Source organism: Apis dorsata, unplaced genomic scaffold (genome assembly GCF_000469605.1).
Source record: "Apis dorsata unplaced genomic scaffold, Apis dorsata 1.3 scaffold_83, whole genome shotgun sequence".
In the NCBI taxonomy this organism is placed as follows: Eukaryota; Metazoa; Arthropoda; class Insecta; order Hymenoptera; family Apidae; genus Apis; species Apis dorsata.
Window position 1 is genome coordinate 162,692 of NW_006263381.1, and position 14,622 is coordinate 177,313.

General features: G+C 28.9%; 4 long non-coding RNA genes across 4 annotated transcripts in view; all 4 read left to right on the plus strand.

Annotated features, from left to right (window-relative positions):
• Nucleotides 1-1,141, plus strand: part of LOC116184994 — a 16,534-nt gene extending 15,393 nt beyond the window's left edge. Inside the window, exons 2-3 of the long non-coding RNA XR_004149687.1 lie at nucleotides 114-338; nucleotides 817-1,141. This is a non-coding gene — a long non-coding RNA (uncharacterized LOC116184994). The remainder of the gene's footprint in view (nucleotides 1-113; nucleotides 339-816) is intronic.
• An 8,321-nt stretch (nucleotides 1,142-9,462) lies between these two features.
• Nucleotides 9,463-10,041, plus strand: LOC116184996. Its single transcript, XR_004149689.1, has 2 exons — nucleotides 9,463-9,722; nucleotides 9,802-10,041. It is a non-coding gene; the product is annotated as an uncharacterized LOC116184996 (long non-coding RNA).
• Nucleotides 10,042-12,486: 2,445 nt separating this feature from the next.
• On the plus strand, nucleotides 12,487-13,520 carry LOC102673318. The gene is made up of 4 exons (XR_421075.2): nucleotides 12,487-12,564; nucleotides 12,715-12,795; nucleotides 13,003-13,188; nucleotides 13,461-13,520. It is a non-coding gene; the product is annotated as an uncharacterized LOC102673318 (long non-coding RNA).
• A 12-nt stretch (nucleotides 13,521-13,532) lies between these two features.
• On the plus strand, nucleotides 13,533-14,616 carry LOC116184993. Its single transcript, XR_004149686.1, has 3 exons — nucleotides 13,533-13,592; nucleotides 13,999-14,252; nucleotides 14,445-14,616. It is a non-coding gene; the product is annotated as an uncharacterized LOC116184993 (long non-coding RNA).
• Nucleotides 14,617-14,622: the final 6 nt, after the last annotated feature.

Here is a 14,622-nt window from a genome sequence, read left to right on the forward strand (position 1 = left end):
TTTCTACGGCGGGGCCGACAGGTGCAATCGCCTTCACCCGCGGATATTATTTCTGTCAACGTTGCCCGTGTTTATCCGCATACATATTTGACGAACTCCTCTCTCTCGTGCAGGTCGTCCAACGTCTAGGTCGGCGGCGGCTGGACCGTGTTACCTGAAGAAGCAATCTCTGTCGCATGGAATAACATTTAGGCCGGACTGCTCGCTGCTCCACTGCATCCTCGTTTGGCTATATATATAGGTATACATGTGTGTATACATACCTGCGCAACTGTGTTACGCCCCCTTCCGTGGGAGTCCTGCGCCAGAAGATATGATCTTCTGTTTTCGTGTAATCGGTTCGTATGCCTCGTGTTTTCCTATTCGTGCCTTTGTTCGATTGAAACAGAAATTTTTCTTTTACACAGATAAATTAATAATGAATGAAGTAGTAAGGATAATGTAATTTCTCGAAGGAATTTTTCTTTTTAATTTTTATATTTTATTTGGATTGGACATTGGATTTATAATTAATCAAATGTCAAAGTAAATGGTACAGTAATAAATATTTGTCTCAAATTAAATATATTCGTAATCATTCGATGAATACAAAATTAAAGATATTGTAAAGATAATAAAAGTGACTTTGAAATATTTTTTGAAAAATATTATTGTTGAACCAATTTTTGAATACTTCTATCTACTGTGATAAAATATGATAAATGTTTTGAAAAATTTGTGATTTCCTGAAACAAGATTCAATTCTAATTATTTAATATACAATCGTTAAACGAGTTTCGTCTACGTGGAAACTGAATTTCCTTTTCATCTCTTCAGGGAAGGCAGCGCTGGAGTATCGTGGAAAAGGGAGCGGAGGAAAAGGATACGGGAGTGTGAAAAATAATTTCCTGCCGTTGATATGTGGCGGATCGGACGAGGAGAAAAGTCCTGGCCGGGGGATATCAAAATATTATTCGAGGGTTACCTAGGGTAGCTCCGCATTCTCGTGCCATATAGAAACCTTGCTGAGCCTAAAGTGGATGGTTATTGCCCTCAACCTGACCGCACACTCGCCTCATACCTCGTGGCTGTACACGAATTTCGTATTTACCGCTTAATCCTTCATCCTTATCCAATTTAATTCTAAGTATTTCAAATATTCCTAATATATATAATCAAATATAAAATTGAAAGTAATTTAATTATTTTATTTCTTTTTTTTTAAAGCGACAGAGGAGGAATTTTTAAAAAAAATATTTTACACGATGCCCGAAAATAATGCTCTATAAATAAGTCTGGTAATAAAACGAATTTTGTATTTACCATTTAATCCTTATCCAATTTAATTCTAAATATTTCAAATATTCCTAATATATATAATCAAATATAAAATTCAAAGTAATTTAATTATTTTATTTCTTTTTTTTTTAAAGCGACAGAGGAGGAATTTTTAAAAAAAATATTTTACACGATGCCCGAAAATAATGCTCTATAAATAAGTCTGGTAATAAAACGAATTTTGTATTTACCATTTAATCCTTATCCAATTTAATTCTAAATATTTCAAATATTCCTAATATATATAATCAAATATAAAATTGAAAGTAATTTAATTATTTTATTTCTTTTTTTTAAAGCGACAGAAAAGGAATCTTTAAAAGAATATTTTACACGAAAAATAATAAGTCTGGTAATGAAACGAATTTTGTATTTACTGTTTAATGCTTATCTAATTTAATTCTAAATATTTCAAATATAAAATTGAAAGTAATTTAATTATTTTACTTCTTTTTTTTTAAAGCGACAGAAAAGGAATTTTTAAAAGAATATTTTACACGATGCTCGAAAATAATACTCTATAAATAAGTCTGGTAATAAAACGAATTTTGTATTTACCATTTAATCCTTCTCCAATTTAATTCTAAATATTTCAAATATAAAATTGAAAGTAATTTAATTATTTTACTTCTTTTTTTTTAAAGCGACAGAAAAGGAATTTTTAAAAGAATATTTTACACGATGCTCGAAAATAATAAATCTGGTAATGAAACGAATTTTGTATTTATCACTTATTCAATTTAATTTTAAATATTTCAAATATAAAATTGAAAGTAATTTAATTATTTTACTTCTTTTTTTTTAAAGCGACAAAAAAGGAATCTTTAAAAGAATATTTTACACGATGCCGAAAAATAATAAGTCTGGTAATGAAACGAATTTTGTATTTACTGTTTAATCCTTATCTAATTTAATTCTAAATATTTCAAATATTCCTAATATATATAATCAAATATAAAATTGAAAGTAATTTAATTATTTTATTTCTTTTTTTTAAAGCGAGAAAAGGAATCTTTAAAAGAATATTTTACACGATGCCGAAAAATAATAAGTCTGGTAATGAAACGAATTTTGTATTTACTGTTTAATCCTTATCTAATTTAATTCTAAATATTTCAAATATAAAATTGAAAGTAATTTAATTATTTTACTTCTTTTTTTTTAAAGCGACAAAAAAGGAATCTTTAAAAGAATATTTTACATGATGCCCGAAAATAATAAATCTGGTAATGAAACGAATTTTGTATTTACTGTTTAATCCTTATCTAATTTAATTCTAAATATTTCAAATATAAAATTGATTTTAATTTAATTATTTTACTTCTTTTTTTTTAAAGCGACAAAAAAGGAATCTTTAAAAGAATATTTTACATGATGCCCGAAAATAATAAATCTGGTAATGAAACGAATTTTGTATTTACCACTTATCCAATTTAATTCTAAATATTTCAAATATAAAATTGAAAGTAATTTAATTATTTTACTTCTTTTTTTTTTAAAGCGACAGAGAAGGAATCTTTAAAAGAATATTTTGCATGATGCCCGAAAATAATACTCTAAATAAGTCTGGTAATGAAACGAATTTTGTATTTACCATTTAATCCTTATCCAATTTAATTCTAAATATTTCAAATATAAAATTGAAAGTAATTTAATTATTTTACTTCTTTTTTTTTTAAAGCGACAGAGAAGGAATCTTTAAAAGAATATTTTGCATGATGCCCGAAAATAATACTCTAAATAAGTCTGGTAATGAAACGAATTTTGTATTTACCATTTAATCCTTATCCAATTTAATTCTAAATATTTCAAATATTCCTAATATATATAATCAAATATAAAATTGAAAGTAATTTAATTATTTTATTTCTTTTTTTTAAAGCGACAGAGAAGGAATCTTAAAAGAATATTTTACTTAATTTTACCATTGAAATCTCTACACATCAACGATGCTCAAAACTAATAAGTAATAAAACGAATTTCGTATTTACCGTTTAATTCTTATCTAATTTAATTCTAAATATTTCAAATATTTCTAATATATATAATCCTAATAAATATAAAATTCAAAGTAATTTAATTATTTTATTTATTTTTTTTTTAAAGCGACAGAGAAGGAATCTTAAAAGAATATTTTACTCGATTCTACCATTGAAATCTCTACACATCAACCGGAAAATAATAAATGATAATGAAACGAATTTCGTCACAGATAAGATTCTAAAAAATGATACCACAACCCATGTTATTTATCGATAACGTGTTAATCGATAACAAGAGGATCCTGGAGAGTAAAGTAGTAAAAATTGGTGCATTGGTTCCATGGAGGTCACCGTGTTCACGAGTGTGAGAGACTTGCGCGCGCGCTCAGTGGCACCCAGTTGGCAAGCGTTGCACTCTCACACATGCGCGCACAAGTACACGGCAAGAGTACTTACAATTAGTACGGGGTACGCAGCCCCAAGCTGTGAGAGACTCGGTCGATATGTGGTCACAATGAAGGGTGTGGCGTTCGAGGACGAAAAGCTCTCTCCTGTCCGCTTTATCCTGCCATTGGCTGTTGCCAGGTGTCGAGAATGGCGGACCTTTCTCGACACCGGCCCTCCGGCTCCTCTTAAACATTTCGAGTCTTCCTTCCTAAAGCGAACGAGCCACCAAAGATTCCGCGATAATTATCGCACGCGGAGAGAATGGGAGAATCAACTTTCCGATCTTCGACACTCGGCTACCTTCCTTCGAGTACCGGAGGATTGTGATTAATTTTGTTTATTTGGCTTTGTCGCCTCGTGGAATAACGTAGTGTTATACACGTTATATTTCGTTATGTGGTGAATTACAGTTACTAGTACTGATTATTGTATTTAATGCTTTTCTTTAATCAAGAAAGGAAAGTGAAATTTAAAGTATAAAAGTATTGATTATTGATAATAAATTATTGATATTATTGATATATTGATAATAAATCAAACTTTATTTTTAATCTTTATTGACTATTGATCCTTTGCGATATTCTAGATCCATCTGAACGTTTACAAATATATAAAATTGAAGGAAACAGAGATATTAACGAATATAATATTCTTAGAATTTTTAAAAGGATTTTGATGAAAATGTAATGTTTTTAATGCTTTTCTTTAATCGAGAAAGGAAAGTGAAATTTAAAGGAAAAGTATTGATTATTGTAATAAATCAAACTTTACTTTTAATCATTATTATATTATTCATTGATCCTTTGCGATATTCTAGATCCATCTGAACGTTTATAAATAAATAAAATTGAAGAGAAATAAAGATGTTAACGAATATAATATTCTTAAAATTAAAAGGATTTTGATGAAGATGGAATGTTTTTAATGCTTTTCTTTAATCGAGAAAGGAAAGTGAAATTTAAAGGAAAAGTATTGATTATTGTAATAAATTAATTTTACTTTTAATCACTATTGACTATTGATCCTTTGCGATATTCTAGATTTATCTGAACGTTTACAAATAAATAAAATTGAAGAAAACAGATGTTAACGAATATAATATTCTTAGAATTAAAAGGATTTTGATGAAGATGGAATGTTTTTAATGCTTTTCTTTAATCGAGAAAGGAAAGTGAAATTTAAAGGAAAAGTATTGATTATTGTAATAAATTAATTTTACTTTTAATCACTATTGACTATTGATCCTTTGCGATATTCTAGATTTATCTGAACGTTTACAAATAAATAAAATTGAAGAAAACAGATGTTAACGAATATAATATTCTTAGAATTAAAAGGATTTTGATGAAGATGGAATGTATTTAATGCTTTTCTTTAATCGAGAAAGGAAAGTGAAATTTAAAGGAAAAGTATTGATTATTGTAATAAATCAAACTTTATTTTTAATCATTATTGACTATTGATCCTTTGCGATATTCTAAATCTATCTGAATGTTTACAAATAAATAAAATTGAAGGAAACACAGATGTTAACGAATATAATATTCTTAGAATTAAAAGGATTTTGATGAAGATGGAATGTATTTAATGCTTTTCTTTAATCGAGAAAGGAAAGTGAAATTTAAAGGAAAAGTATTGATTATTGTAATAAATCAAACTTTATTTTTAATCATTATTGACTATTGATCCTTTGCGATATTCTAGATCCATCTGAACGTTTATAAATAAATAAAATTGAAGGAAACAGAGATGTTAATATAATATTCTTAGAATTTTTAAAAGGATTTAAAAGGAACATTGAAAACTTTATAGATGGATAAAACAGGCAATTTGGTTAACTTATGATCGTAAGAGTTGTACATCCATCTACGATATAATTTAATTTAAGTTCTCTTCGTGTTCTATTTAATATCTTTCAAATGATCCAGTTGCGGTCTAAAATTTTTGACGAACGTGTTACGCTTTCCAGACAGTTCATAAATTCCCTGTAGAGAACGAGCTTTCCAACGATTCACCCAGAAAATGACGTATATTCGTGGTGTTCTTAACGGGCGCCACTTTAATGGAGACACGTGTCGCGGATATTTCAGATCGTTGGTACACCGTGTCGCGATGATGAAGAGAACGACGACGTTCGAGGAAGATTGATGAGGTGTGTTTACCGCTAACTAATTCCCCTCTGCTGCCGGTTCACGTCTAGCTAACTAACTTTCGCTCGAATGAACAGCTTGGGCGGACAAATTGTTCGAATTCCACCGTTGGATGATTGAGTATGATTTTAAGAATATCATGAGAAATATAATGAATTTAATGAATTTAACGAAATATTGATCGTCACGAATGATGTACAATTGATCATTGAATATTAAGTGACATATCAACACAAAGATCCTTATTTGTATGATGAAAATAAGGAATGTAATATTTATATTAAAGGAATTATGTTCTACGATTGATTTTATTAAGAAGCAATCGTCTTATTTTGAACTCTCTATAAATTGTTGATTATTGAATATTAATTAAGTGACATATCAACACGAAAATTTTTATTTATATGATGAAAATAAGGAATGTAATAAATTTAATATTTACATTAAAGAAATTATGTTCTACGATTGATTTTATTAAGAAGAAATCATCTTGAACTCATATTTTGAACTCTCCATAAATAAATTCTTTTCTCGTAAGGATTTGATCCCTTTTCTCCTACGATATCATCCTTCGAAGAATATTCCATTCGAAGAATTTTTCTATCTAATCACATTCTGTGGTTAATTTTATTAAGAAGCAATGATTTTATTTTTAACTTTCCTATGTCATCCTTCTCTTTTATTCCAAGAATTCTTCTATCTAAATTTTCTGTTTAATTTTATCATAAGAAGCAACGATTTTATTTTCAACTCTTCGCAAATAATAAAAAATAATTCTTTCTTCGTAGGGAACCGTTACCTTTTTCTCCTTCCACGATGTCATCCTTCCTGTTCCGTTCGAAGAATTTTTCAACCGTCGAGTCAAGACTTTCTTCGAGCCATCGATGACGTTACATTCTCAAGAGAGAAATCGTCGCACCGTGTCCACGATGGGTTCGCGAACGAACGTTGATAACGCACAAGTTGTTAACGAAAATCTTTCGGATAGCCGGAGGTGGTTAACGAAGCATCACCCCGGATTAGGCTTGCGTCAAGCCACAAAACCAGCCTCTTCTGCGGGGTTCTGCGTACGATGAAGAAACGGAGGTTATTCTTGGTTGAACAAACACTGGAATGGGTCGCGTGCGCCTCCCACATATTTATAGATTTTATCTCTCTTTGACTTCGCCGAGGCGAGTAGGCGTTCGTGTACTCGCGTGCACCGCGCGGCGGGGAGGGGACAGAGGAGGAATTCGAGGGGGAGGTGGACGCTGCGAAAACCCGGGAGAAAATCTGTGGAATGCCGGTGGAAAGAAGGAAAACATCGGCCGGAATGACAGAAGGGAAGGAATCGAAACCTCGTGCGGATCCAAATTATGGGATTTGCTTCTATCTTGTATCAGAGATATATTTAATCTTGAGTATCATACCTACTGTCGTAAGTTAAGAAAGATTCTATAAAAATTACTATAAATACACTTTTATGCATTAAAGGAAAATTGAATCTTGGATGGATCTTTTTTGGAATTGGCAAGATTGTTCTTATTCTCTGTTCAACATTTTTCCAACAATTTTCAGTCAATAAGAGATATAATAAGAGTAACACATAAAGTTATATTAGAGATATAAGAAATATTCTATAAAAATAACTATAAATATACAATTGTTCATTTAAGGAAAATTGAACCTTGGATGGATCTTTTTTAGAATTGGTGAAATCATTCTCTGTTCAACAATTTTCATCCAATAAGAGATACAATAAGAGTACCACATAAAGTTATATCAGAGGTATAAGAAAAATTGTATAAAAATTACTATAAATATACTATTATCCATTAAAGGAAAATTGAATGTTGGATGGATCTTTTATGGAATTGATGAAATCGTTCTCAACAATTTTCAATAAAAGATACAATAAAAGTACCACATAAAGTTATATCAGAGGTATAAGAAAAATTGTATAAAAATTACTATAAATATACTATTATCCATTAAAGGAAAATTGAATGTTGGATGGATCTTTTATGGAATTGATGAAATCGTTCTCAACAATTTTCAATAAAAGATACAATAAAAGTACCACATAAAGTTATATCAGAGGTATAAGAAAAATTGTATAAAAATTACTATAAATATACTATTATCCATTAAAGAAAAATTGAATCTTGGATGGATCTTTTTTGGAATTGGCGAGATCGTTCTTATTCCCTGTTCAACAATTTTTCCAACAATTTTCATCCAGTCCAGATACAATAAGAAGATAAACAAGCATGGAAGACAGAGAAGGAGAGAGGAGAGAGAGAGAGTTGTCACGGGTCTTGAATGGGGAGATTTTTCGCGAGCCAGAGAAATGACACGGACGAGGCATTGAGAATGAAGAGAGCGATTGTTCGATCGTTTCGCACTGTTATTTTTATAATTCACTGTATCCACGATCCTTCTGCTCTCTCGGTGGCTCTCGTGGCGAGAGTACGGTGTTGTTTTTATTGGCCGCATTTAGGGAATGGGATAGCGGAGGACAGGGGGCGAAGCGAGAAAAAGGCGGCCGCGACGTTGAAAGAGGGGAGAATCGGTGGGAACGGGGTGTTGTTTCATCCCCCTTGCCACCACCGTCTATTCTGTCCACCAGCGCCTAATATTCTAGCGCCTAAACCGAGGCAGAGCTAGGATAGGACGGGTCCTCTAGGGGTGGAAGGACACGATTTGAGAGGGGGAGAGGGGGTCAAAGAGGGAGAGAAGGGGAGAGAAACGCGAAGGCGTGCGCGAGTACTATGGTTGACAATACCACAATCATCCAATGTTATTTCAGTTAGAATTCTTTTTCCCTAGTCCCTCTGTTCCTCCCTCCCTTATTTCGTTCTCCTCTCTCTCTCTCTGTTTCCCTGTCACAACCCTTCCCTTCATTCTTCTCCTCTCTTCCTCCTGTCCTTTTCTTCCTCTTCCCCTGTTCGCTATTTTCAATAGGGTCGAACCTGTTCGTTCTCCTCACTCTTCTTTATTCTTTGAATTCTTTTCGAGATTGATCCATTTTATCGACTATTGAACAAATATTCTTTCAAATTCTTTTGAAATTTTACGAATCGTTAATTATAAGTATCAACGGAATTGTGAAAAAATTATTATTAAAAATCTGTTTTTGTGAAAGTGTTTAATGGAAAAGTAGTTGTGTACGAATTTGGCATGCTGTTGGTTGGTAAGTTATATTTGGACGAGCGTGCCATAATCGGTAACGTATCGGCCTCGCTGATTTTTCAGAAATCTATAAACTCACGATCTCGAAAATTAGGCGTCACTCTTCCGGATTGGAAGGAGGCTTCTTTGTGTTTGAAATATACCCCGGGATCCTGAACGAGTGGCATCTGTAATAACAACGTTCGTTCTTGCAGCTCTCCCTATACGTGACGTCGCTATGTGAACGCTACGTGAAATGGATTTTTGGAAGCCAGTTTATTCGTGATTAATCGCATTTACGCTACAAATTTTTACGCTACGGAATGTATTACGGAATAATTGAAAAGGAAGATTATAAAGGATGGATAAAAATGGGATCGAAAAATGGGTTTGCAAATTAAATTGGATTCAAAAAAAAAAAAAAAAAGAAGAAATCAAAATTTTATACGTGAATAAGATAATATAAGATAATAATTTTAGATGAAAGATGTTTAATTTCTTGGCTATTTTTGTCTACGAATTGTTTGAATGAAATTGATGCCACATAGCAAGAGGAACTGAATGAACCGAGTTATATTCTGAACACAATCGTAACGTTGTTTGGTTATCATGGTGAACCTAACACAACATGGTTTGTTATTTAACAAATCAATTAATCTCATTCTTGTTTTTGAATGTACATAAGTATTATACTGCTTTACGATTCTTTTTCATTACTCCTTTAAAATTATGTTTTCTTTTAATACGACTAATAGGACTAAAGAATGAAACAATATATAATAATAATAATATGATATTCATACGTGTAATGTAAGTATATCGAGCATTAAATGCAAAGTCGACGATTGATGGTGTCTTCACAATTTCTTGTATCATTCTAGTGCTTTGTACCGAAATATGTCGGGATAGAAAGAGAGGGAGAGAGAAATATTCTGTCACCACCTTCTTAAAGCCAACGAAAATATTGTTTCACGTAAATATACGTTCGTGATGAACCACTTTTATCCTTTTCCTTTTCACACCTTTTAGGTGTGATAAGAGTTGCAATTGTCAACACTTTGTCATCAGTTCGATTTCGACGATTGCAATTTTAATTTTTTCAAAGGAATTAATAATTTTGTATAATAATTGTGTATCGATTGAATTTTAACGATAATCTTTTTATTCGTTTTATAACCGAATAGAAATTCTAAAGGAAGGTAAAAATTGATTTTTACTTTCGACATATTCTATAAATCTATTCTTTCGTTGACTCTTTTGCAATGTGATTCTATCAATAATTACGATATAACTAAAATTATCGGAGTGTTCGCGGTATCATGGGGTCATATACTTCAAAAAGTATGAACGAATAAACGAAGAAGTGATCCATTAGGTAGGAAGCCCCAGCTGACACACCCTGACGCTATCAAAACACGCCTTAAAACTTATATTCCTGCGTAACAGCATGGTAGTGGTGGAAAAACTGCGTACGTGAGATAAAATAACAGAGTGTAGTTAACAGGCTTGGGTAAAAATATTCAGCCAGCTTCCACCATCCTCCCCTTCTCCTCTCTTTCTCTTTTTCTCTTTCATTCCCTTTCTATTTTTCTTCTCTCACCTTTGAGTCTTTTATACTCTGATTACGATGAATTTTTATATATATATATATTGTTTATTTCTTATATATATAAATTACTCTATTAATTTTATACAAATTATTATTGTTTCAGATGATATTCTTTAAAGATTTATAAATTTAATGAATTTAAAAATTAATGTTAATTTGTTAATATGTTTATTGTTCATAACCTCGATTGATCGTGTTAAAGAATTTGGAATTTTAATATATTTATAATATGAAAATTAATATCACAAGAATAAATCTTTTTTTAGTTTGTAAATATATATCGATGATTATTAGAAATTATTTTTAACATTAATAAATTAACATATTAAATATAATTAATCAATTTAATAGATTATAGTATTATAGATGAATTATATATTATATCGATAAATTGAATTAGAATATTGAACAAATTATTTAGTTTAAATATTTTTCATATTTTTTGTTTTTTTAGTGTCTATATATATAGAGAGAATCTTTATCGATATGTCTACATATTTGACTTTGCCCGCTGAGCTGTAGTTATCGGATGAGGAAAGATATTTGTTCTGCTTTGGTTGCTATATCTTTTGAATGCTTCAATACATTCAATTTAAAATTATATAATTTAAAATTCTAAATATAAAATATATAAATATTTTTTATTCGTGAATATAGACACATTGTTATGGACGGATGGAAAGTTATTGTCAATATGTTATCTACATACAGTAAATGTATATATGCTTTTTTGGTATGATATTTTTATATATATATAATTGATATTTTTTAAATGTATATATAAAAAATAAATTATAAAAATTGAATTAAATATGGAACTAAGTATGGAAATAATTTATTATCTTATTTCATATTTATCTTTTATACCTTTTAAATTATCATATTTTCATTGCAAAAGAAGATATAAAAAGACAAAAAATTATAAATAAAATATAAATGTATATACTACTTACATATATAAATATATTAAAGTAAATAAAAAGTAAAAATGGGACAAAGATAGAGATAGGATTAAAATCATATCTTCAAGTGCTATAAATGAAATTCATAAAAAAAGAACAGAATATAATAAGAGAAGTATAAAGAGAGGATAAAAATATATTTTAACGCCATCTCTTAAAGATTAAAGATATTTCTTTGATTTGATTTTTTTAAAAACATCTAGAGATGGCGTTGATGCTTAATTCTTATTATTATATTTATTTTTTCTTATTGTCTTTTTTTTTTGTGTTTTTTTATGTGTATTGCTATGCTCAATATATTTCGATTTATCGAATTTGATACATTTTGTTAATTTGTAGTTCGATAAATCCAAATTACTACATGGTATCATTGTAATGTCGATAATTGTCATATTTAGACGTATTATTTTGAAATATGTGATTTATCTGTTCCATAATATTTATTTCTATAGTTATTTTTTATAATTAATATGTGTTTCTTATTTTAATTGGAATTTCTTTGGCTAAGTTATTCTTTCTTTTTATTCATTTGTTTCACAATTAAAGTTCATATTATAACTTTCTAAGATGGAATTTGTGCTTAATTATTTTTTTATTTTAATTTAATTAATTAATTTTATTTATTTTAAACATTCATTTGAACATCAAATTTTTTTTTTATATAACTTATTAGTCGATTACTGATTTATCTTCGAAGATGGAAAAAATTTTAATATGGATGCCACGAAGAAGTGGTAAAGTTTGATTTTCGATCATGCGCACTTAATTAAAACATAATATATAATTTAATTTTCGCGCGAAATTATAATAAAGAACTAGGCAATTCTAGCCAATCGGAAAGCCGCTAATATTCAATCTGACGCTATATCCGAGACGCTATTGCGCATTATTGTGCGCATGACGTGAGTCTACACTTAAAAGTCGTGATGGCAAGTTGCTTTTTACCGGTTCGTGTATAATTACATTACATTAGTGTATATTTGCAGTTATTAAGTGATAATTATATATTATCAAGTATTATTTAATTAATATGTGTTTGTTTAATCATTATTATATCGAAATTAAACATGTTTTGACCTTTTGTCGTCTTTATGCAGATCATCATTTGATCGAAGCTTCGATCGAAACAGTATTGTTTCGAAAGTATAGGATTCTTCGTTGACTTTTATGCAGATGTGGTAAGATTTTATTTATTTCTAACTAAAACATAGTTATTATAAATTTTTTTATCATTTTATTGATTGAGAAATAAAAATAATAGTTATTACGATCAATTCATACATACATATTTCATACATATTTGTTTCCTAATTGCGTCTATTCATACATTCAACTTATATCGTATTCTATTGTATTTATGTATTTGTTTTGATTTTATGCTCAAGGCCCCAAGACGGAAAATATTTCTTATAATTCTAAAAAATTGACGATTCGCGTTCGTACTACACTCGACAGGTTTCGACTTGTTGAGCATCCCCCCCTTCCGCCATTTGTAATTCGATACATCAAAGTCGTTGCGCGGAGTGTTATTTCATTGTCGAAATTCGTGACGATTAGACGCTTCGTTTGAGGTAAGATTTATTTATTGCATTATTTTACACTTATTTTATATCAATATTTCATTAATATACACGTTTATTTAATTATTTATTTTATATTATTATAATTGATAATTCTTTGATTGATGAATAATATTCTTTTTTTCATTGGACTATTTGATTCATTATCATAAATGATGTTTCTAAAATAGATTTGAATTAAATTATTCTTTTATTTTAATACGATCACTTTAATCTTATATATCTTATACATTTATTTTAAAAATTTACTTTTTTTTGCGCAGATAAGTACAACATTGTTGATTGATGCATTTATAGGTGGGAAAAAGGATTTAATATATATAGACGCCATGATGACAGCATATTTTATGGAGAAAAAAAAAAGTAAAATTTAAATTTTTGGATCCAAAAAAGATGTATGTAAATATTTTTGTTTTCTTTCTTTACTGAATTATTAATTATATAATATGTTTTTTTTATATATATTATATAATATGTAATTTTATATTATAATTCATAATTATTATATTAATTAATAATATATTAGCATAAAAATAGAAAATTTTGAAATAATATATGACTTATTACGTTTCTAATGAAATTTCTATAATTTCTAAAAATTTTTGAATATTTTTAATATACTATATATTTCTAATGGATAAAATGTTATTAATTCTAATGATAAATATTTATAATATAATTTTTTCAAAAATATTATTTTTTTTTTAATAAATGCACGATATGAAAAAGAATGAAATTATTTTGTATATTATTCTGTATTTTTCTATATTATTCTGCTTATTAATGCAATCTTGTTTCCAGATTGTGACTGCGCGCAATGTGGTCAGTAGAATCAGTGTTTGTTTCGTAATAGTATTTTAAATGTTTTTTAGAGCATAAAATAAATTTAATTATAATAGTTATACGCGAAATTAGAGTCAGTGTTTGTTCGTCGATTACACTACAAACAGATGTGTTAATAGTTTTTTATTTTTATTTTTTTATTTTAAATATTTGTTTTCGGTATGGTAGATTCAGTGATTCTTTGAAGAAAATAAGCCATTCAAGAAAAATAGGTAATTATTTTTCTTTCTATTTAAATTTTCATTCCATTTTTATTTTATTGAAAAATAGAGTCATTTTATAAAAATCAAATATCAAATAAAGGATTCTAATTTTTGAATTTCTTATTCAATTTCAATTTTTATTATTATTATGGAATTTCATTTTTATCACATTTGTAAATTATATTTCATGTTTTGTTATAGATATTTCCCAGTCCTTACAATGATTTTCCATGGGCCACGACAGTGCTGATGGCAATGCAGATACTTCGCATCTATTGGTGAGTCGCATGTTTTTATGTTCCTCCGATCATTTAATCATGTCGTAGGATGAAAGATCCGAATCGACACGAATGATTGGTTGTATACGTAGAATTTTGCA